This window comes from Camelus ferus, chromosome 30 (assembly GCF_009834535.1).
Source record: "Camelus ferus isolate YT-003-E chromosome 30, BCGSAC_Cfer_1.0, whole genome shotgun sequence".
Lineage (NCBI taxonomy): Eukaryota > Metazoa > Chordata > Mammalia > Artiodactyla > Camelidae > Camelus > Camelus ferus.
Window position 1 is genome coordinate 3,486,670 of NC_045725.1, and position 24,021 is coordinate 3,510,690.

Here is a 24,021-nt window from a genome sequence, read left to right on the forward strand (position 1 = left end):
AATGTTTCCATTAAATCAAATTGTAGAGCATTGAGATACAAGGTAACTGCTGCACAGGTAGTGAAGGTTTTAGTAATTCCGAAGATGGGGTTTTATTTATCTCTCTATACAAATTTTTTACAAGATATTTCTTTAAACCTTGCACTGTGTCTTTATAACAAGTTGCGATGACATTGCATGAGAATGAATATTGAGTTGCAGTTTTAAATATCACTCATCTTTAGCCAGGAACTCGCTGAGCTGAGACCGGCAGTATCTGGGCATTTGTCAGTGCTTCGAGAGCCTTGTAAATTCACCTCCAGACTTTGCCAACCGTGTCTGCTTCTTCTGGCCCCAAGTTTGTACCTCCCCCAATTAAACGTGCTGCGGCCACAACGTTAATCTTTGTAAACCTCATTCAGTCATCCACTGTACTTTCATATGTACAGTAATTCGCACACACCCTCTACTGCGTGTCCGTGTGTGTCCATTACTTTGATCGGTGCTAAGGGTGCTTAGATTCAGGGAACAGAGTACCCGCCCTCAGCAGCTTTCAGTCAAGACGTGTGTGCACCCTTCACTCCAAAATGGTGGAAGCAGGAGGCAGGAGAAAAGCCAAATGCCGTGGCTGACCGACGGGTCCCTTAGCTGGAGCCGGAGAGGCTCTAACTCGAAAGCTGAGAATGAACTTGGCATCCAGGTAGGTAATCCGGAGTGCCATCAGACAAGCTGTCAGGTCTTAGGAAGGCATCAGGAGCGGGAGCACAGAACCTCAGGACAGTCGCACGGTGGCCGGAGCCACACAGCTGCGGGCACCCGGCGGGCGAGGCAGCTCGCAGGCCAGGGCCTCGCTTCTGGCTCCTGCTCCTGGGCGGGCTCCAGGCAGGAAGCAGGAAGGCGCCGTTGTTTGCCACCTTGGAAATTCAGCCAGAGGCTTCATGGTTTATTCTCGTTCTTGGGTTCGTTAAATGTCACCAAGGACGCATTGCAGGCCAGACGCAGTGCTGGGTCCAGAGAGCAATCCAGGACGGTGGTGATCTGGGGAGAGTGGAACATGCAGTCTGGTGACGTGGGTGTTAACAGGCACCCTCCCCTATCCTCCCACAGCCAAGAAATGTTGCTCAAGTCGAAATTCTAAGGATGGCCCTTGGCACCTCTTATGATTGATACTAACCTTGTTCCATGATGGGCGGTTTCCCTCAACCGTATCCCAAAGGAAATAACTCCAGTCCCCACCCCCTTGACCCGGTGGCTTGTCCTCGGCAGTGAGCTGTGGACTAGGTGCTGGGTGTCGCCTCTGTGAGGAAGCACTGACCAGTCAGGGCCTGATGGTCTGTGTCCTCCGAATCCTAATTCAGCCATCAGCCACATCCCAGGTGGGGAGCTTCTCCATCAGCCTGGACTTTTGAGTGGGGACAATGTGGACCAAAGTCCCTGCCGACTTGCCATGGACATAGAGCCCAAAGGAGAGGTTAATCTAACTGGCTTCAAGACGTTAAGATGTCGGTGTTACTTGTCACGGAGTGCCGCCAAGCCATACGGAGTGACAGAGTTCTCTGTCTCTCGCACCGTCCAGTCCATCAGCAGGTCCTGCTGACTCTACCTCAAGGTATGAGCTGCATCCGTCCACTTCGCTTCGCCCATTGCTGTCCTCCCAGCCCAAGCCACAAGCATGCTTTCACTTGGACTACTGTCTCCATCCATGTTTCTGCTTCTGGCCACTTACATAGATGTTAGCGTGATCCTCACAGAACTCGACGCGGATCAAATCGTGCCAGCCTCCCCAGCTTCCTGTGAGAGCTAGAGTAAGGTGTGCTGCTGGCGTGGGTGCCAGACCCCGCCTGGCCTTGCCCCGCCCAGCGGCCCTAACTCATCTCCTCCCACGATGCCCTCGTCCATCCCACTTCAGAAGCTCCAGCCCTCATTCCATTTCCCCAAACTCCAAGCTGCCCCTCCTGCCTGGAATGTTCTTGCTTCGACCTCTACTCATCCAGCTCCTTCCCTTGAATGTCGTGTCTTTCAGAGAGATCGTCCCTGACCATGAAACCCTTTCCATCCCAACACGTTATTTTAATTTTCCACGGAGGACTCATCGCCATCTGATGTTTTTCTTGCTCACGTGTTTGTTTGTTTTCATTCTGTCCCCGTGAGGATGGCAGCTCATGTAGAGCAGGGGCCTTGCCTTTCTTGTGTAGAACTGTGTTTCCTGGAGCAGAAGGACCTCTTTACTCGGAGTGTGTGGCCTGCATCCTGGAGCGGATGAACCTGTGTGAGTGAGTGAACACGCGGGCGCTCGCCACCAGGCTCCCGCGGTGACGTCCACCTCCACCTTTGTGTAGACGTTGCATCCTGCCTTAGCGAACAAGTCTCTAAAATTACACACAGACAGCACATACGTGGAGTCTTCCCTCTTTCTCTTAAAAGAGCAAGGGGAAATGGGCTTCTAAGAATTAATTAATTCTTGGAATTAAAGGGGTGAAGGGTTTCAGAGCCTGGTAAGAGGGTGGTCTTCCGTTTGTGGACACCCCCTCCCTGGAGATCTTTAAAAAGAGGCTACCATAAAGATGTAGTGTAATTTTTGCTCTGTTCTGAAACCCAGTGGTTCTATTCACCGTCATAGCGATGAGGGACTCCGCACAGATAGTCGCCATCAGACGTCCCCGTGTGACACTGATTGCTTGGAAGCCGCGGAAAGCGCCAGTAATAACTAGTTCAGTGTTTGTTTTCTCTCTTACTTGAAGATCGTGAGTAAATAATACTCAGCAGCAACAGCGGGATTAAATGAGTGGCCAGCCCGTCTCTTCACGGTCAAGGGCCTGTTTAGATTTGCTTTAAACACAGTTTTGCAGCAGGTAAGAATCCTTGTTGGGGGGAAACCCAGGCAGCTTTTTGATGCTGCGAAACGTCGCGCAGTGCAGACTGAAGATTCTCTTGGCTCGTTTAAAACAGCATTTGGTTTGTTTTTTCCTCCCTGTGATTGCACGTCTTCCTTCCTGTTCTAAGACAATACCAACATTGTTTTTTCCAGTTCCAGTCCTTGTGGTTAAAATGTCCCATTAGGTTTGGACTTACAGGTTGTTACTATGAGGCGGGACACTAGGAGAAGGAACGGCCCCGGGAAAGATTCTGGTTCTCGTAACCCGGCGTATTCGGGGAGCCTGGTGACGCGTGTTCTGGGCTACGTGAACCTGGTGGGCTGTCTGACACAGCATTGACGCCGCATGAAGTTTGTTTGAACAGACATTTAAGCAAAGCCTGCTCATTCTCAGGGTTATTGAACTCGGGCACTTGCTACCTAGGCTGAAACCACGGAGAAGTTCACGGGGCTCCAGGAACGGCGGCTGCAAGCCCGTAAACCGGTGAACCAAGAGGGAGAGGGGTGCTGGGCTCCGGGCACAGGCAGGTTGCTGGCCAGGTGGTATTTAGGCTTTTGTTTTGTTTTGTTTTGCTTTGCTTTTTGGTTTTGTTTTTTTTTTAATAGCAATTTAAACCAGAATGGCTGCTGTTTGCTGCTAAGATTTTAGGCAGACTGCCAAACAATTTCTTCACAAAGAAGAATTGGCAAAAGCCAAAAGCCTGCTGATTTTGCTTTGGTTATGGGTACCATTTTTTTTTTTTGTAGCTTCCCAGTTCCCTGCCTAATCTTTTGTCTTCAGTCTTTAGGATCTAAAAAAATCTCACGCTGTTGTCTTCAGTTGATGACCATCACGTCCTTCTAATGGCATCATTCTGAAGGAATCTGAGGAAGGAGGATTAGATCCAGGGCAGCCTGGGGAGATCCTGACGGAGGACCAGGCACCAGGTGTTCTCCGCCCCTCTCAGATGTCGGGACAGCCTGACCTCGCCCTCCCTGCCCTGCTCCCAGCCAGGAAGTTTGCCCTCTGCCTCGTGGATATACTCCCTGTAACCAACGATTCCCACAATTCCTTAAAATGAAGAGAGGACTGCAAATAAACTGAGACATACCCCTGGCGCACAGTTGGAAGAAAATAGACGTCCTTTCAGTCAGAACAGCCCCCAGTGTCTCCACACGCAGCCTCAGGACACAGGGCATCTCTTACAACTAGTCAGAAATGCAGTCCCCGTTGAGGGTGAATTGCCTTCGGAGAAAAAATTTTCTGAAGTCCTGAATCTGGGTTTCAGGCTCACTCCACCTGGAATCTCACCCAGAAGTGTGGGTGGAGTGGGGGAGGGAGGAGGCGAAGGTGAGGAGACAACTGTCAACTATTAGAGGAAATGTTAAATCAGGGGACAGCGCCGTGAGGGACAAAGCCCCCTGGACGCCCACTTGGTGAAACATCGTTTAACACATAATTTGCTGCGGGCGGGGGCGGGTGAGGTTTCAGTTCGGAGGCGTTTTTAATGCAATAAAAGCTCACAAATAAAACGTTTCTGTGTGCGGCACGAAGAAGTGAAATGAATACGTGTTAGTGCAGAAGTCACGTCACACTCAGCGAACGATGCTTCAGGCACAGCATGGAAAGGTTTTCCTAAAGGACACTGTATGAAACCGATGCCTGAAACTTCCACTGTCCAAGCAAAAACTTTTGAGGGTCCGTTGCGTTAGAGAGACGCTAACTTCCCATCTCTCGTTGGTGACGCACCCTTAACTTTGCTACATTGTTTTGCCTCTTGCAGTCACCCCCTTCCTGTCTGTCTTACACACACACACACACACACAGAGTAACCTCATTTTTAGGGCTGTTTTTTGGGGTTTTTTTTTTGTAGCGGTTGCCCCGAAAGAAATGCTCTCCGCCAGACCTGGTGCCTGTCACCACAGCCCATCACTTGCCTGGTAATTAAACTCTGACTGATTTATTGACTGACAGCCAACAAATCCCAACCCGGTTTTTATGATATACATACTTCCCCGGGCTAAATTCACTCAAACAACAACCCAGTCAGAGAGGGGAGGCGAGGGGGGAGGGGCGGTGGGGGAGGGGAGGGCGGGGACAGGAAATAAATAGGCAAGCCAGCATTCTTGGCAAAAGGAGACATTTTGCAAAAGAAAGAACGAAAGGGGGAAAAAAAAGAAGCAAACTCGAGGCAACATCTTTTTCAAATCCCGCGACCTGGGGAGCGAGGCTGCGCCAGGGAACAACCTCCTTCAGCTTTAAGACCCATTTGAACTGCCTCCCGTGCGAGCGCGGTCTGGAGGGGGAGGCAAGGGGGGTCTGCAGCTCATCGCACAGTCAAGTTCCAATCTCACCGAAGGGAAGGCGGCTTTATTAAAAGTCATGACTGCGATTGGATGACAGGTGCCAATATCCCGGCCCTGACAGATGCGCCGCTTCCCGGCCGCGCTCCCTGGGTGCGCCGCCCGCGGCCCCATTTGTCTCTCTTCCAGCGAGATCGCACAGGCCCGCTGTTTGCCTCCGAGCTGCGCGGCGCGGCTTGATATGTGGAATCCTCACGATGAGACTTATTAAAAGACAGTCCATTATTTTTATTTAGAGCATTTCCAAAACAAGCAGAGCGGGCACGGAGATAATTTAAAAATCGTGTGGCAGGTCATCTCCCGGCCAGCGTGGCTCCATTTGAAATGCATGAGAAAGGAGCGTCTCTGTCCCTGGCGCACGCACGCGCACACACACGCGCACATCCCTGTTCACAATGGGCGTGCTCTGGGCGACATTTAACCCCTGACTAATACCCCTGACAGTCCAAAGCACTATTTTGCTGTAACCCACGGGCATTTCAACGTGAAGGATTAACCCTGCTCCCTTTTATCCCTAAATCTTTCTTTCTCTTCTTTTTTCCCTCTCCTTATTTCCTTGCCTCCCTCTTCTATTTTGTTACAGGTGGGCTTTCCCACTGCAGCGTTAGATATAAAATACTCCTGATTGGCTGTATTTATGGGCCCTTTCGTCCTCCTGTTGGTTTCAGACACAAAGAAAAATGGTCTCTCTCGACTGTGCTTGGTTTGAACAGCAGGTAAGGTTCTGGCAGCCGCCTCTCCCCAGCCTCCGACAGAAAATTATTACAGATGAAATGATTCTGTCCTGGAAATGGTAAGAGGGACGTTTCAGCTTAAAGGATGCTGCGGACACACAGCGGATTCTCCCACCAGGACAAGCATGACCCCGGCCGGCTCTGCTTTCCCCTCGGGGGAGGGCGGGAGACCGGGCAGGCTCTGGGCACCCAAGCATCACCACCGGCAGCACTGAGGGGAGAGGACCGGCAGGACACTTGTTCGCAGGCGGACCGCTGGGCTTCACGCCTCCTTACTGCTCTGTCTGGTGGAAGGCAGCCAAGCGAACTTGTGTCCATTAGCGTCAGTCCTGTGACCCCACCTGGCTGCAGCGAGGACCCCGGCTAACCCCTCAAACGAGGGCGCGTGGGCTTGTCGCCCCAGCGGCAGGCTCGGCGCTGGGAAAGGCGGCTGTCCTGGAGCAGCGCTGAGGTGGGCGCACACGAGGCAGGGAACTGACGGAGCCGTCAGGGAAGGGCTTGTGCACAGCCACCGCCCTGGCTCCCTCCAGAACCCTTAGGCTCTTGTTTGCATGGGCACCATAGCAAGCCACAGTCAAAAGAAGAAAAGAAAAGAAAACACAATGATGATAGACTAAAAAAGTCCCCACCTGGCTGTCCTTTGAAATGAACAGTGGGCTCTGAGGGACACCCTGGGTGATGGGAGGCCGGGGGTCAGCCCTGGAGGCAGGCGATGGCGGCAGACACCAGGGGATGTCTCTGGGTAAAGGCGTTTGCATTTATTATTTATCTGGTGAGCGTCTGCAAGCCCCCTGAGGCGTCAGCGCTAAGTACTGGGAGCCACGTTGCAGATGGGAGGCCTCTGGGGTCAAAGAGTGCACAGAGGGATTTCAACAGGTAACGGAGCCCCCTGCGTTGTTCCCTTAGCTGCGTGTCTGCGCGCATCACGTCTGCTCAACCTGTTAAGTAGCCGCTCGGTGCTCGCTCTGCCGTGGGGTCGTGGCTTCCACCTCTCCTGCCGGCGTCCTTACCTGTAACCGGCGTGAGTGCAGTCAATGCTCTTAGCTTTGCCAGCGACAACGACCCGCTGGGTCTGCATCCTCTCCTGTTTGTCGTAAGGTGGCGGGTTTGTTTGAAAGTCCCAGGAAGGGTGCCGGCTGGGAATGGCACCTGTGGCCTCCCCCTGACTCTGGGGTGCGTCCTTGTCACTAGTGCTCCGTCACTGCGCTCACCACAGGGACAGCCGCACGTGGAACGACCGCCCGTCCTCACACAGGAGACCGCACCACATGTCTTCTGCTTTCAGAGTTTCTCCGCCTAGAGCCGGATCATTTCATGGTTTCATTCACTTATCAGACACTGTCTTCACTTTTCCAACAAACATGAGCTGAATTGCGAGGGGCCGGTGATGAATAAATGCCAATGTGGGCGCCCCCGTGGGTCCTCAGGTCCTAGAAGCTCGGCGCCATGCTTGTGCTCCACCGTGATCGAGAGTTTAAAATCTGCTTTATAAACCAGACTGCTTAGATTCCTGTATTCGTCGTTGTCCCATAGTCTTTAGTGAAGGAGGTTCTGTGTTTTATTTTGATTGAAGGAAAAAAGCATTTGTCCGTACAGTTTTCTGTGGTTGGTTCATTTCTTTGCTCAGGAGTCTTTGTTGCTTGCTAAATAAATCCAGATTCCTTTCCTTGGCATTCAAGGTCATTCCTCGTTTGATCCTGACCTCATTATCTGACTCCCCTCCTGGCTTTGCCTGTCCTCTGTGCTCTGGTCACTGAAACCTGCAATTTGCTCAGCGGAATGTATGTTCCTCATCTCTGTATCTTTGTATAAATTCTTGCTCTGCCTGTAATCCCTTCTGTGTTGGTAAAAATTGTAGTGCCTTCCATGACCAGCCTCCCTGGCTTCTCCTGACACCCTGTTCTGTACGCTTTGTATGTATCTCTGATACAGCACCTCGAACACTGGATCAAATGTTCTTCATCTGTCCTGTGCCTCGAAACTCCCCACCAGCAGGACTGGTGTCTTCGTCATCATCTTTGCACGCGTGAAGCGTCTCCTGGAACATCTTCGTGAGTGGTGAATACTTCCCCAGTACACCCGGACCTCACCCCCGACGGGCTTCCCAGGCGCAGTTCCCGGAGCCCTGGAGCAGACTCTCAGCCATCCCTGCACCAAGACTCGTCGCGCTGCCCTGCTCAGGTCCGAGCCTCTTCTCTAAGAAGGCTCCAGAGCTTCGCTGAGACGTCTGCGGGGGCGCCATCTTCTTCGTCGTAACACCGTTACTTGTTCCCGCTACTAGGTTTAAAATACCCGAGGGGCAGGTGGGGACCTACGTCCCCTGTCTCTCCCGCAGCACAGCACAGAGCACGCGCGCCCACCCGCAGCAGGTGCGGCGGCCACGCCACCGCGCAGGCGAGGCGCGTGCACTGCCGCACTCCTGCTGCCCCTTTATCCCAGGCCGACCTCGGCACGCACAGCAGGGCCAGCAGGGCCAGCAGGGCGTACAGTCTTCAGTTAGCCTGTCTCTTATCCCCAGGCAGAAGAGGCTACCTGCAGGGATAAACGTTTGCTTGGACTCAAACGCTCTCTTTGAACAAATTTTCTCCGACTCTAAACTGGTTTCTGAACGCCTCTCAGCATCCTGGTGCTTCTGTAACATTTGACGCCCAAGAGCATTCGAGTTACGAAGAAGGCAGGTAACGTGTAAATCATACGATTAAGAAGAAATCACCAAAGACAGGGAACGGAAAAAGAAAGAATGGAGAGGGGACCCGCAAGTGACCGTGACGCCCGCGGTCTGAGGTCTCATTGTGGGACTTGCCAAGCACGGATGCTGATCTGAGACGCTGCAGACCCCTGGCTGGCGGGCGCGGGCGAGGAGGTAGGCCAGGCCGGGTCACCGCCGCCAGGGGATCGGGCCGTGTGGCGGGCGCTGGGACTGAAAGGGGAGCGGTTAACACCCTTCGTGAGCTGTTACAGGAAGTAGTTTTATTCACGTCTCGAGGACCACAGGGCGTTTCAGAACCAAATTTCCCCTCCTCTTCTTTCTGTTAGGTTTACTCTTTGGCTCTGTTTTAAACTCACCTAAAAACACTTCCCGCTGCTAAAAATGCCTCCTCTCCGGGCGCTGCAGAGCCCCACCGACCTGACTGCTCGGACGGGATGAGTGCGGGGTCTCGCCTGCTCTTCCGTTTCTGGGAAAACCTTTTTTTTTTTAATGTTAATTTTCTTTTTTTTTTAAACCAAGGAATGTAGAGGAACAAATTCCACTTACTGTCTTAAAACCTGAGATGCTCAATCAATGGAGCTACCACAGGAGGTCAGGAGCAAAAAGAGGTCACTGGGCAGACCTCTCTAGAATAGAAGAGGGGAGAATGAAAGGAAAGTAGAGAGGGCCTGCTCTGACCGGGAGAGACCTGCGTGCACGCCTGGGGGTCCTGAAGGACCCGGTACCTGCAGCATCCTCCGTCCACCAAGTGGGCGGGAGATTGACCGCTTGACGGGAGAGAGAGGCGGGGCCCGTGCTCACTGGAGAAACTCGGATCAGGGCAAGGCTAAAGCCGAGGGAAACCCGGGTAGGATGAAGGAGAGGTCCTGCCCAGCGTCCTCGGGACACGCCCGCCCCTGCCACCAGCACCTTTGTGCCAGTCGTGGGTTCCACAGGCTCAAATCCATGCACAGAAATTCACTGTGAGAAAATCGGCCACAGTGGTTATAATTTTCTAACGGCTCATTAGGAGCTTTCGGACCAAAGTGTAAAGATGCCAGGCCTTGCTGCTGAGTTGAGAAAAGAGCCTCAAGTTTGTAAACGTCTCCCTGTTTCTTGCCACATTTAAGCACAACATCATTTTAGCATTCGTTGTTTGCACTGACCCTGGCCTGAGCCCACACTCAGTGAGAAGTGTCTTTAGTCCCCCAGGTCCTTATTCCCCCAATTTTTCAACCTGTTTGTAAATCATCTGTGGCTATTGAGATTGTGGAGTAAAAGTCAAACAAAAAAAAATGTTCCTAACACTAAATTTGCAAACCTCATCTAATTCAACCTGATTTATTTTGCAAGCAGACAGCGTGGTTTAGTCCCCGTCCCAAAAGGACAGTCCCGTGGGAGTTACGACGTGTTTCTGGTTTGTTTGAAAGACCTAACTAGTCTCTTCACTCATCCAGTCCCAGGGCTTTGCTCTGGGAAACAGGCTTTGACACTGTGCTTGAGAGTCCCACGTGTCTGGGGGGAAGGAAAATTGGAGGTGACGAGTGTGCATGTGTGTGTGCGTGTGTGCACATGCTTGTGCTTGAGCCGGTGGTGTCCTTCAGAAGACCTGGGAGGGTGGTGGGGAAACATTCTCACTTCTCACGGGTGTAGAGGCTCATGGATTGAGGTTAAAGGGGAAGTGGCATCTAGATAGATGTCTCAGAGGAAGTCACCTCCCAACCCCCTCCCCCCATCACCTCCACCTCATTAACGCGCCACACCCCACCCAATCACCATCAGCCCCCCATCACCCCCCATCACCCCCCATCACCTCCCCCTCACCCCGACGCCCCCAGCAAAACCTAGCACCTACACCCCATCACACCCCATCACTCCCAGCACTCCCCAGCACCGCCCACCACAACTCCCCCATCACCTCCCCATCACTTCCCCATCACTCCCCCAACTCACCCTCCCCAGCACCGCCCCACACTCCCCCATCACCCCCATCACTCCCCCATCACCCCCCATCACTCCCCATCACCTCCCCCATCACCTCCCCCCTCACCTCCCCATCACTTCCCCATCACTTCCCCATCACCTCCACCCCATCACTTCCCCCATCACTTCCCCATCACCTCCCCCATCACTCCCCATCCCCTCCCCCCATCACTTCCCCCGTCACCTGTCCCTCCCCGTCACTTCCCCCATCACCTCCCCCATCACCTCCACCCCATCACTTCCCCATCACCCTCCCCCATCACTTCCCCATCACCTCCCCCATCACCTCCCCATCACTTCCCCATCACTTCCCCATCACCTCCCCCATCACCTCCACCCCATCACTTCCTCCTCCCCATCACTTCCCCATCACTCCCACATCCCCTTCCCATCCCCCATCACCTCCCCATCACCTTCACCCCATCACCTCCCCCATCACCCTCCCCCATCACCTCCCTCACTCCCCCATCACCTCCCCCATCACCTCCCCATCACCTCCCCCATCACCTCCCCCATCACTCCCCTCACCCTCCCCATCACCTCCCCCATCACTTCCCCATCACCTCCCCATCACTTCCCCATCATCTCCACATCACCTTCACCCCATCACCTCAGCCCCCACTTGAAGAGCCTTGCTTTCAAGAAGGATATAAGTGTCCTTTGGGTTTTCTTCTTGGGAAGTTGTGACGCTTGGAACTTCTTGGCAAAAAGTTTCCTTTGGCCTTCGGGAAGCGCCACACTTAGTCTGGCATGTTTTTTGTACGCCTGGTTCCTTAAGTACCTCCCCAACCAGTAGCAAAGCCTGTGAAACCACAGGACGTCATGAGGGAGTGAGGCCTGGGGACGTGAGACCTGTCCATGTGGTGGGGGACTCCCAGGGTGTTGGAACAGCATCCTTCCTGAAGCAGGGCCACCGTATGAAAGGTGTCTTGCACAACCCCCATGGCTGCACATGGAGCCCGTCCAGGGGTTTCAGGAGATGACCAGCAGCAAAGGGGGCAGTGGCCTTGAACCCAGCTGTGAGGTTTGGGGAGGAGCACCACTGGCTGAGGAAAGACTCAGATGACACAGGACTACTGTCCCTGCCCAGGGACACCAGGCGGGGGGTCTGGGGGCGATGGGGGCGCGAAGGCAGAGACCGGGGCCCAGGGCTGCGCTTTTATCTCTGTGTTCCTCTGCCTTCCTCCGTGAGGCTGTCGGCTCTGTGAGGATTTGCGCTGTGGTTTGTCTGTCGTGAGATCTGAGTGCTTAGCCCGTAGTGGGAAGTCAGTAAGTACTTACTACCTAGACTGTGATTTTGTTGAGACAGGAGAACTTGAATGTATTTGCAGGTAGTTAAAATTCTTGAACAGAAGACAATGTTTTTTTCTGGATAAATTCCCCTAGGCAGTACTGGCTACCAGGACACTGTTTCCTGCTCTGTTCTGTCGCCCATCCCCCCAACTGAAACTTGCTGTTTGGTGACCTCCCTCCGCGTCTGCGCGGGTCCACGCGCTCATTATGTTTTAGGGTCTAGTCCAGGCCGTCTGCGCTTTCATGGAAAGTGATAGCTTTTAGATTCCTTTAATGTTTCTACTTATAAAAGATCATAGGTCTGTATAATAATTAGTCTTTTCCTACTAATTGGTGACAACTTGAATCCCCTTTCATCTGAGCGTCAAAATGTTTTAAATATTAAGTAAGCGTCACAAGCTCTCAGTGTGATCTGCACTGCGATGTCTGCGGCAGGGACGGGTCAGCCGGGCACCTGACGCAGGGCCAGCTGGGGGCTGCGGTCACGGACAGCGGCGCACACAGGTCGTGGCGGCCCAGACCCAAAGCCATCTGAAAAGCGGCTGTCTCCAAACTCCAGAATCGTGCCGCGCACAAAACCCGGCTTGCCTCTGAACAGTGTGACTGCCCCGTCTGATTTCTGCAAGTCAAGACACTCAACTCATCTGACATTTTACTGGTGTGACCAGTCAGGAGAGTCAAGGAATCCAGTCACATAAGTGAGCAAAGAGCTTCTGCGAAAGCGGATTCCTACCACGTGCTTAATTGAAGTGTTGCGCGAGCTAAGCATTATTTTGGGGAAATTTATCAACACTATAGCTATGTCTCTGCTCATAGGAGTTGATATTTTTGCAATAGCGTGTACTCATTTGTTTAGTATATAGATTCAAAATTGATTATGTTGATTGCATGAAATTAATTATGTAGTAATCATATACTATTAATCATACTATTAATTAGTATTAATGCTTAAGTAATTATACTATTAATTAGTAACCATTAATTATATAAAATTGTATACAATGAAATAAAATTATTATATAATTATTCTATATTACATGTGATTACTGTAATGTATCATTTATACATTAAAATAAAGCCCATGTTTATAATAGCAATATTTTTTAAAGATTAATATTTGTATATTGTGTTCTAATTTAAAAACTTGAGTACCACGAACACCAGCCATTAACCAATTCAGGGAAATCCAGAAGCCAGCATGAGCCGGAACCCTCAGGCCTCCGAAGGGCTGCACGGTGGGGCTGAGCTTCCTCCTCTAACTCGGCTCCTTCCAGACAGTTTCCGTCTTTTTCCCCAGAGCTGTCCTGGGAGTCAGAGCTGTCCCCGCCACTCAGGGTTACATCGCCGTGAGCCGCAGCATCAGCAGCGCCTGGAATGGTGCTGTTTCAGGACAATGACGTGTCCTCTGCCCCATCAACTCTCAGTTGGCCATGGGATGTCCATGGAGAGCGTGTGACCCCCTTTTACGGTGAGGAGATCAGGAGCTGGTGGTCCCTTCTCCATGAAGGCTGGCCTCCAGGTCAAGTTTGGAAATGCAGATTTGTGCAGGAGAAGAGCCATCCAAGTCGTTGTCACCTAACAGCTGACCAGAACTGGTTTCCCAGGTGAGCCCCCAGGGAGCCAGCCCTCAGCGAGATGGCAGGGACAAGGCTGGGGGGAGGCTGGGGGGATGCTGAGAAAACCAGAGCACCACTAAATGTATCCACACCCAGGAAAGTTAATTCCGTTACAGCGATGCCAGTGTCTACAAAGCCAGGGGTGGGAGGGAGGTGATACTTATGGTTTGCAGATGAGAAACAAATCCCAAATAAGAAAACAAAGGTAAGTGATAAAGAACAAAAGAACTGAGAATCGCATCAATTGCATTCCATTTTAGGGCAATGTCTTAAAAAAATGTGGGTTGTCTTTTTGGAAAAGAATGTCACGGAAATATACAAATAATGCTTAGTTTTGATTTTTATGGTTTGAAAGATCATTACTTTGGTCTCAGAGAGGACGACCAATAGTTTACGTTTTCATTTTAAACTCGTGCGCCACGCCTCGACCCCGTCCTGACGTCTCCCGCGCCTCCCTGGCACGTCAGCTGTGTGGCTCTGCGCGTGGAGCCCGGGCTCCTGGTCCCAGCTGCTCCTGCACTGCTGGCACAGTGCTTGTAGATCTCTTGGATGAGTGCCTGGCACTCAACGAACGCTCAGTCTGCATTAGTGAATTTTTACCATTATTCTGGTTCCTGAAACCTAGGGGTTTGGCCGTGAAGATTCACTCCGGTAAGTGGCCCCAATGACTCTTCGTTCTAATTCCGTCGTGGGCATTGATTACAGTCGGATTTCCTCGGGGCATCCTCTGCAGTGAGCCAGAGTCCTTTTTGGAATACTGCTTTAACACTGTCAGAAACTTGCCACTTCACGGTTTCTGCTCCTTTTGGTTTTTAAGTGCATGTTTATTTACTCCCTGGATATAGCACTCCACACAAGTGAAGAAATTTAAAGAGGCTTTGGTCACATAAAAAATTATTTCAGCTACGAAAATGTGAGCTTAAAAAATGATCTGCTGAAAATACTGGCCCGCAAGTCATTCATCTTAACATGCGAAAGGCCCTTTTTGGTCAGTGAGAAGTCCGTGAAGGCTCCAACCGACAGAAGAGTGGGCAGGCAGTTCACAGAAAAAGACGTCACTCAATGGGCGAGCATACGGAAGTGTTCATCTTTGCTGGCTCCCAACAATGGGAGTTTTTTAAGTTATTCCTTTTCCTCTATTAAATGCTAAAAATATGATAATGTTCAAAATTATGATGTCAAATGTGACGACACGTTCCCTTAGCCCCGTGGAATGACTGAGTGTCTGGGGGACTCGGTCAGACACGCAGCAAGGAACTGACAGTGTCACGTGCTTTGAGATTTTCTTTTCTTTTCTGATATGATGGTATGCTATTTTTTAATTCATAGTTTTTTCAAAGTGACACGTGGTATATTTGGAAGTTCTCATCACAAGGTAGAAAACATTTTTTCTTTCCTTTTTGTCTATGTGAGATGATGAATGTTAGTTAAACTGATTGTGGTAATCATTTTTCTTTGTATCATTATATGTAAGTCAAACCATAGTCAAACGCTGTAGACCTTAAACTGACGCAGTGCTGTACGTCAGTGACACCGCAGTAAAACTGGAGGAAAGAAGTCAAATAGTCTTCAACATCTGCAGCAACAACAGCAACCATCCCCCTGCAATAGCCCCGTTCCGACTCTTCCCATTTTTTAAAATTATCTACTCTTAACTCCTTTAGCCGCTGCTTCTGATATTACTCTCCCTATTTCTAAATAATACGATGCACTGCTCTTTGATGCTTTGATTGTAAATTCTGTCGACCTTTCATTATGGTAGCTGGGGGTATTAACTTCTAACAACTTTCTTCTCCACCCTCCATGCTCCCAAGTAAAACTCTATCATAATTTTATGGCTAATACAATTAACCTGCTGAGCCGAGTGGGGGACTGTATTTTCACTTCCTATCGTTTACAACTTTCAGTTTTTCCTGGAGTTAATCATTGCTTCTGTTTCTCATTTGTTTTGTCTTTTTGTAAATCTTTGCGTGAATATTCTCAACGTAATTTTCCTCAGAAACTATCAGTGTTCTTTTTCCAGAAGACAGCCTCTCTTGATCTGCCTTGGACACCCCACCTTGAACCATCTGCCCCTGGCTCCGACCTGAACCATTTGTATCCTAGGCTCGCTCGCACAGCTGTCACCCTGGGACTCGCTTCTGTGGTCACTCCATCAGCTCCTTTTCTGTGTCATCCCCAGGCCATTCTCTTTCTTGGTTCCATCCTTGTTTGGGCAGAGCACTTTGGTCCATACCTTCCCGAAAAAGGATACAGAAGAAGAAACATGTATAAGCTGGTACGTGTCTGAAAATGTCTTAACTTTACTCTTTCCCTTGATGGTAATTTGACTGGGGATAGAAACCCAAGTTGAGAAGTTTGATGCTATTTTGATTCTTACAATTTGCTGTGGTCTTTCTCAAAGCATTTAGGAATTTCTCTTTATGCCTGGTATTTTATTCTTTCTTCCAACATTGTGCTTTGTGTTCATGGAACTCATTAACTGGGATTCCCATGTTCTTTCAGTTCAGTTCTTCAATTAAAAAAAAAATTCCTGTTAGTTAGACATTAGTCCATATGTATTAATTCTCCTCTATTTTTTCTTCTTATTTTTTATCTCATATTGTCCATCTGCTTTTGTTCTGCTTCTAAGGAGATATCCTTGATCTATCTTCCAACCTTTCAGCTTAATTTTTATTTCTGTTACTAAATTTTTTATTCATAAGAACTCATGTTCACCAATTATTCTCTTTTTAGATCATCTTGTCTGTATTTTCATTGATGCAGTATCTCTTCTTTTCTCTCTGTGGCTATTCATTAAATTTTCTTCACACTAATGTGTTTTTATATCCATTTGGTTCCATTTTGCCTTTTACTTCTTTTGTTCTGTCTTTTGCAGGACAGATGCTTTCTTCAAATGTACAATTAATTCCTCAATGCTATAAAATATTTTATTAATATTGGTTTAAATAGAACTGAAGTAAGGTAGCACATAGTCCTAGCAAGGATGTTAAGAACATAATTCTGAGAGCAAGACTATCTGGTTTTAAGTTCTGCTTACCAGCCATATGACCCATGATTAGCAGGTTACTTCATTCTCTGTGCCTCTGTTTCCTGATCTTTAGAGTAAGGCTATTGACAGTTCTTACAGGATTGTTGTGAAATTTAAATCAGTGGGTCTGTCTAATGGTTAGAACAATTTCTCACACATAGAAAACATTCACTAAATCTTAGTTATTATTATTATTATTATTATTATTATTACTATTACTATTATTACCTATTAGGTCATATTTTGGTGTCTAGTTCTGGTAACCCCACTTTAAATGGGACATTGTCAGGCTAAAGAACTTCAAGAGAATGATGGCAAAGATCTGGAAACTTTCACGTGAAGAATGAACAAGAGAACCATAAATGTTTGCCTAAACAAGGGAAAATGGATTGGGGACGAAGCATGATACTAATTTTTGAATAACAAAATATATTTGCTAATATAATCCATCTTTTGTCTGGTTGTAAACACTGATGGTTTTATTAAAATTTGCAATACAGCTCTCCTAGCCTTGGTGGAAGTGAAAAGGATTGCATGAGATAACATAAAGAAAGAAAGGAATTCTAGGAAAGAAAAAGATTTTGACAGCTAAATTGTTGACCATCCCTACACTGCGTTCCACAAAGACAACACATGGCCTGTATGAGTCTCTAGTTGTCGCTGTAACAAATTAATGACACCTTCACTGGTCTATACAACACATGTTTATTAACTTAAAGTATTGTGGGTCAGAGGTCTCAGTGGGCTAAAATCAAAGTGTGGATGGGTGAAATAGGTGAAGAGGATTAAGATGTACAAACTACCAGTTAGAAAATAAATAAACCAGAGGGAATGTAATATACAGCACAGGGAATGCCGTCAATCATATTATAACCTTGTACAGTGAGTAATCTATAAAAATAGCAAACCATGTTGTGTACCTGAACCTAACAGAATAATTAGAAAATAAATAATAAATAAGCTTTTTCATAAATAATATGGAAAAAAAACTTGAGCTGCAATAGTATTGATAAAAAAAATTGTTGTAAGGAAAAAAAGTGGGAAAAGAGCAAAATTTAACATTAGATAAAAGTCACTAACCAGAAAAGGATTAGTGATGATTCAGTAAGTAATGGTTAACATGAAGATTGTGTGGAAATACTCTGCAATGTTTTTAAAAGCTTAAAACTGTAATTGCCTCTAAAAAGGAAAACTCAGAAAGAAGAAATAAAAGAGCTCTGGGAAGACATGTTAGATATTAGTAGAAATGAAAAATGTCAGAATAAAATCTTAGAAGTGAAGATTATATATATGTGTACGTGTGTGTGTATATATATATATATGTATATTTCTTGCAGGACAAGTGGATCCAGTGTTTAATAATTCAATATTTGCTGTCACTTTATAGAACCTGACTTCCGTGAATAATGAGAATCCACTGAATGTGTAAACACACACACGCGTAGGCATGCTTATATGTATATGCATCTTTATGCGCATGTGTAGATGTACGGGTGTCTCAGCTCCCTTCCCTTCAGGCCACAGCAGCAGGACGGTGATAGGCTTGAAGAAGAAGGGTTTCAGTGGTTCTTCCGGAAGGCTGCAAGGCCATTTTGAGCTGACAGTAGGCCTTCCAGGACTATCATGCCTATACGCAGTTTGTTGTATTTGTTTGAGGTTAATTTAAATATATTAATCCCAGCCCTCTGTTCAACCACTGCTTATTTATGAGATTTGTATAAACCCTTGAGAAATGTACTCATTACTTAATTTATTTTGCAGTATTTTAATTGTATTCATGTTGTGTTTATCACCACAGCACCTGCATGCATGCAGATAAAAATTTCCTAGACAATAGGTGTTGAAGCTATCGCGCAATGAAATCACTGCTCCGTGGAAGCAAAGATAAGGTAGGTGCCAGGTGCGGGGAGAACACAAGCAGGCTTTCCTGCAATGGGGGAGCAGTTCCACAGAGACTCTGTGCTTTGCGGTTCTCAGTCCCAGTTGTCAAAGTGGGTATTGCTGTAGGAACAGAGGATTCAAGCCCTCTTTGCCAAAGCATCATAAAAGCAGCTGTGAAAACGATCTGACCGCTTAGCAGATCCATGTTCGCTGCATGAAATTTCTGCGGGTCTGTCTCTCCAGCCCCCTTCTTCTGGCCTTGCCAAGTCCCATCCCATCCTCAGTTTGGTTCATTAAAAAGATGCCCTTTCCTCTTCCTTCTCACCTTCTTTTCCTTATTTCCTTCCTTTCCTTCCCAGTCCTTATTTGTATCTTTCCTGATGCCTTGTTTGTATTCATTCATTCAGCTAAGTATTTCTGGAGCTCTGCTAGGTGCCAGGTACTGTCCTGAGGATAAAGTGATGAACAAGATGGAAAATGTTCTAGTCCTGTGGCATCTTGATTCTAAAGGTGGAAGATATACAAGGACCAAGTAATACCAAAATGTCAGCTGTAAGGAGATTTTATACAGGGAATTAAAATTAGCTGATGTGCTGGAGAATGACAGAGTTGCTACATTTGCCTAAGTGATCAGGACAGATCTCTCTGAGGAGGCCCATGTGTAATTTAGGAATGTGTTATTTACGCTCCAAGTACTTGTGAACTTTCTAGAATTATTTCTGTTGAGTTCTTATTTAATTCCATTTGGTCAGATAACATACTTTGGCTTGAATTCTTGCAGAGATTGAGATTTATTTTATGGGTTCCTGGTCCAGAATATGGTCTACCTTGAAAATATTCTATGTGGAAATTTAAAGAATCTGCATTCTGTTGTTGGGTGTAGTGTTCTATAAAGAGTAGTTGAATCAAATTGATGGGCCATGTTGTTCAAGTCTTTTATAGCCTTACTGATTTTTGGTTTCCTTGTTCTGTCAGTTATTGAGAGACGGATATTGAAATCCCTGATTATAATTGTAAACTGTGTATTCCTTTTCATATTTCTATCAGTTTTTGTTTCATGTATTTTGAAGTTTTGTTATTAGATACATAAATGTGTGGTACGGCTGATTTCTGGATAAACGGAGTCTTTTATAATTACAAAACGACCTTTACACTGGCTAATGTTCTTTGCTTTTATGTCTACTCTTTCTGATAATAAAACCTCTGAAATTTTTTTTTTAGCGTGGTCTATCTTCCTCCCCATTTTAAAGTTGTTAATTCATTTGTGTCTTTTTAAAGTGCATTCCTTATAAGAAGTATGTAGTTTGGTCTTGCTCTTTTATCTGACAATCTATGCCTTTTAAATAGATCTGTATTCCATTTACATTTAGTTTGATTAGTGGAACAGTCAACTTTAATGCTATCATCTTGTAATTAAAAAATGTGTTCCTTCTGCTCTTGTGTCCTTTTCCCTATTTTTCTGGCTTCTTTTAAGTTGAGTATGTTTTATGATTCCATTTTATCTCCTTTGTTGTCCTTTGTTTATCACCATTTGCCTTTGAACAATGTACCATTTCATGAATATTAGAAGAAAGAACCTTGCGTTACCATCCCCAGTGCTCTTCATTCCTTTGTGCAGACCTCTGTTTCCATCTGGTATCATTTTTTTTCCAGTTGACATCTTTCTTCTTCCTTTCACAGTTCTTGTATTGTGGGTCTGTTAGTGATGACCTACTGCTGTACTGATAATCTACTGATCTAGACAACTTCTGTAAGTTTGATAAAAAAGTTATTTCACCTCTTTTCTTGAAAGGTATTTTCTCTGGCTATACAAATCTGAGTTGACAGTTTTGTTTTTCTTTCGTCTCTTTACAGATGCTGTTCCACAGTCTTCTCACTTGCGTCCTTTCTGACTGGAATTCTGCTGTCATGCTCATCTTTGTTCCTCTGTAATTAACATGTCCTTTCCCTGCGGATGCTTATAAAACTTTCTCTTTAGAATTGGTTTTGAGCATTTTTATTATGATGCAGTTTGATGTAGTTTTCTTCATGTTTCTTATGCATGGGATTCTTTGAGCTTCTTGTATCTGGGGATTTATAGTTTTTTATTTCAAATTTGGACATTTTTAGCCATTAAATTTGTTTCACAGTTCAGAGTTCAATTTCACTTTAAAAATCTTTTCCTACTTTTTTATAATTTTATTTCTGTATTTTCAAGTTCAGTTATCTTTTATTCCACAATGTGTAATCTGCTATTAATCTCATATAATGTATTTTCATCTCAGCCATTATAGTTTTCACATTTCAAAATTCAATTTGGATCTTCTGTATATTATCTATATGTCTGTTTAACTCTTTAAACATGGGATAAATGTATCATAACAGTATAATGTCTTTTTCTGCTAATTCTAAAGTTTCTGGGTCTAATAGTTCTGGATCAGTTTCAAGGAATTGATTTTTAAAAAATCCTCACTATGACCGGTGTCTTCCTGCTTATTTCTTTGAATCCTGTTCACTTGTGGTTGGATGCCAGCCAGGTGTTTTGAATTTGACCTTGGCTTGTGTTGTATATCTTTCTATTCCTAAAAATATTTTTGACCTTTGTTTTAGGGTACATGTAAGTTACATGGAAATCGTTTCTTTCAGGTCTTGGTTTCAATATTTGTTAGGTGGCATCAGAGCAATGCCCTGCACGGGGCTAGTTATCCTGTTTCCAAGGTGATGTTATTTTGAGTGGTCCATCCAGTGCTCCATGATTTATGAGATATTCCAAGCTTATTGGTGGGGAAAGACACTATACGTGGTCCTGTGTGAGTAATGGTACTGTTCCCTCTAACACATATTTTTAACATATTACATAATTCTCCCTTTCTAAGCATACAACTCAGTGATTTTTAGTAAATATGCCAAATTGTGAAACTATCACCATAAATCAGTTTTAGAATATTTCCGTCATACCAACAAGATTCTTCATGGCCATTTACTGTTAATCCTTGTTCCCTGCCCCAGGCAATGACTAATCTATTTTCCTATAGATAGCTGCTAAGATCAGGCTTGTGCAAATCTTTGTGTAGATGTGTGTTTTCATGTCTCTTGAGTAGATACTTAACAGTAAAATTGCTGAGTCATAGCACAAATTTACATTTAACTTTTGAATAAATTGCCAAATAGTTTTTCAATGTGGCTGCAATTCTCACAAGTTATGTGTGAGAGTTCCTGTTTCTCCACATCCTTGACAACATTTTTTATTGTAATTTTTTTTTTTTACTACAGCCATTCTAGTGGGTGTGAAATGTGAAATGAAATTCACATTTCCCTAGTGCAATGTTGGCCTTGTGCTTTGGCCGTTCATGTGTCTTCTTTGGTAAAATGTCTGCAGAAACCATTTGTCTACTTTTTTGTTTTGATTGAGTTGTTTGTCTTCATATTATTTAGGAGTGTTTTTGTTTTGTTTTGTTTTTGTTTTGCTTTGTTTGTGTACGGTCTGAACACAAGACTGTTGCCGGATACGTGTTTTGCAAATGTTTTCCCCTAGTCTGGCCTGTTGTCTTCATTATCTTCATGGTGTCATGTAAAACACAAAAGTTTTGAATTTTTAATGAGATCCAATTTATCCATCCATCTAATACTTTTTGATGATTCCTCTCTCATGCTCAGTTTCTTCACATGCATGTGCTGATCAGTCCCTTGATAAATGCTGACAGGGCCTCTCTGCAGATCTCAAGTCCTCACTCTGTGAAGTTCTCTGCTCCGGAGCTTTGCTCTCTGAGTGTGACCGCTTTATTCTCCTTTGAATCTCACCTTGTCTCCTCCACTCAGGTAGCTGCCTGGTTCTTCCCAGGCTCCTCCTCTCTGCACTGTGGTTTTGAAACTCTCTAGTCAGTAAGTTGGGGGTGTAGAGTAGCTCAGTTCATTTGCTTTCTGTCTTGCATGAATCTCTGTCCTTGGTTGCCTGATGTCAAGGTTATTAAGACTCTTAAATATATATTTCTGTTCTCCAATTTATTATTTTTTTTTTATTGTTCCATGTTGGAAGATAAACCCAGTCTCTCTAAATCCATCTTGGCCAGAAGTGGAAGTCATACCACGGAGAGGACCTTTAGACTGAAATCTGAATGGCAGAGGGTGGAAAGCCGTATGAACTTCCAGCGAAAGCTGAGATGTCAAAGGGAAGAAGATCTCATCCCTGGCCCAGAAAGGACAGACCTGCTGGAGGAGAGCCTCGTGGTGGGAACACATATGATGTTATGGAAACAGACTGGAGTGTGTGAATCTTGATGCCAGAGAGAAGATGTGGTGGAGAGGTAAGGTATGACCATGAGAGACTGCCAGCCCGAGGTAAGGTGACTGGGTCTCAGTTGAAGCGCAGCAGATGCCCCTGGACTCCTGCTCCCTGTCTCTGGCCCCTTGGTTTCAGTCGTCCTCTGGGTTCCCTCTTGACCGCTTGACTTCCGGCTCTCTCCGTGATGCTCAGCTTTCCGTACCTTCTCTCTTTATATTGCTCCTATTGCCTTCGTAATAAAACTTCTGCATCTTTCAGCCCTTGAAGAACCTTAAGAAGGCCAGGCCATAACCAAAATACTTCCTATTCTCACTCTCTACACAGAGATACACACACACACACACACACACACACACCCATGATGGGAGGGCTGGAGTTTGATAAGGCACAGAATATAGGCCAGGGTAACCGAGGAGACCCTTTCCTACACCGCCCTTCTCCAAAGAAGCGTTTCCGCAGAGAAGAGAAGCACGAGTGGCAGCCATCCTGACCGGGACCCGTTTGTACCCTCTCTTAGGGCCTCCTGTGGACTAACTGGGAATCTGGAAATTTGGATAAAACTGAAATAATTTACAACCATAGGCATTACTATTCTCGTTATTCCAATGCGTTCACTTTATTCCCTCTCCTGGAGGGGGGAAACTGTTAGATGCTTGGTACCTGGAGCAGAAAGGAATGCACCCTGACAAGGTTTTTTTGGGGGATTTGTTTTCTTTGGTGTGCGATGACTGGGACTGCTTCTTAATGGTCTCCTGATGTTTGACAAGATCTCCAAGCTATAATTGTACCACGGCTGGTTGGAAAATTTTATCCCTGTCAATTTTGTTCCTTTAGTTATATTTTGCTAATAAAAATGTCAATACGCAAAACACATTTTGTTGCCTTTTTCTTTTCAAACCAAGCTTGCATCTCATCATAGTCTATGACTGTTTCTGCCAAAGGTTTGAAACTGGTTGACTTTTCCCTCATGCTTCAGAAGTCTTCACATTCAAAGGATATCCAGTAATATGCGTTCTGCTAATTTTAAAATGTGAGTTTCTTGTAAGTCAAAAGCATTGAGGACTTTATGTTTTCCACGCCCTGTATTTTAAGTGTCCAGATGCCCATTAATCTAGATACTGTACACACACGTATGACACGAAGCTCAAAAGTTCTAAAATACAGACCCCCGTCTGTGGGAACTCCCTGAGAACCGTCCTCTGTTCTAGACCCACCTCTCACCATTTATTCCGTCCATCTGGGATTTTAGCAAGTTGGATACAGAACTCACAGAAATCCAAGGAGAGAGGTGATTTAAGGGGCACGACTATCTCCAGGAAGCTGCAATATAGAGGCC

At 46.4% G+C, this 24,021-nt stretch overlaps 1 long non-coding RNA gene across 1 annotated transcript; it reads left to right on the top strand.

The window, feature by feature from the left end:
* Nucleotides 1–14,975: 14,975 nt before the first annotated feature.
* On the top strand, nt 14,976–23,511 carry LOC116660615. Its single transcript, XR_004316185.1, has 3 exons — nt 14,976–15,790; nt 18,342–18,432; nt 22,440–23,511. It is a non-coding gene; the product is annotated as an uncharacterized LOC116660615 (long non-coding RNA).
* The last annotated feature ends 510 nt before the right edge of the window (nt 23,512–24,021 follow it).